This window comes from Physeter macrocephalus, chromosome 20, assembly GCF_002837175.3.
Source record: "Physeter macrocephalus isolate SW-GA chromosome 20, ASM283717v5, whole genome shotgun sequence".
Taxonomy (NCBI): Eukaryota; Metazoa; Chordata; class Mammalia; order Artiodactyla; family Physeteridae; genus Physeter; species Physeter macrocephalus.
This window is the reverse complement of record NC_041233.1, coordinates 53394768-53395468: the sequence shown is the minus strand read 5'-3', so window position 1 is coordinate 53395468 and position 701 is coordinate 53394768.

The following is a 701-nucleotide window of genomic DNA, read 5'->3' as shown; positions in this document are numbered from 1 at the left end:
ATGTATAACTGATTCACTTTGTTGTAAAGCAGAAACTAACACACCATTGTAAAGCAATTATACTCCAATAAAGATGTTTAAAAAAATAATAAAAAAAGAATTTATATCAAATGTAGATGATTTGGAAAATTTGTCATTTGGCGAGAATCTCACTGACGCAAAATAATAAAGTCAGAAAGGCATGGGACACTTGAAAGGAGGACTAGAAACAAAAATGTTAAACCCTCATATTATTTACCTTCATCAAATGTGAATTTATAAGCATTACATTTACTCTGTAGGGCAAGTAAATTCTTTAAATGTTTCTGGAAAACAAGGAATATAGATTCAATGTTGCTAATTTTTTAATATAAATGTATTTATTTATTTTTGGCTGCATTGGGTCTTCGTTGCTGTGCATGGGCTTTTTCTAACTTCGGCGAGTGGGGGCTACTCTTCGTTGTGGTGCATGGGCTTCTCACTGCGGTGGCGTCTCGTTGCAGAGCATGGGCTCTAGGCACACGGGCTTCAGTAGTTGTGGCACGTGGGCTTCAGTAGTAGTGGCTTGCTGGCTCTAGGGCACAGTCTCAGTAGTTGTGGCACATGGGCTTAGCTGCTCCATGGCATGTGGAATCTTCCCGGACCAGTGCTTGAACCAGTGTCCCCTGCATTGGCAGGCAGATTCTTAACCACTTGCACCACTAGGGAAGCCCCAATGTTGC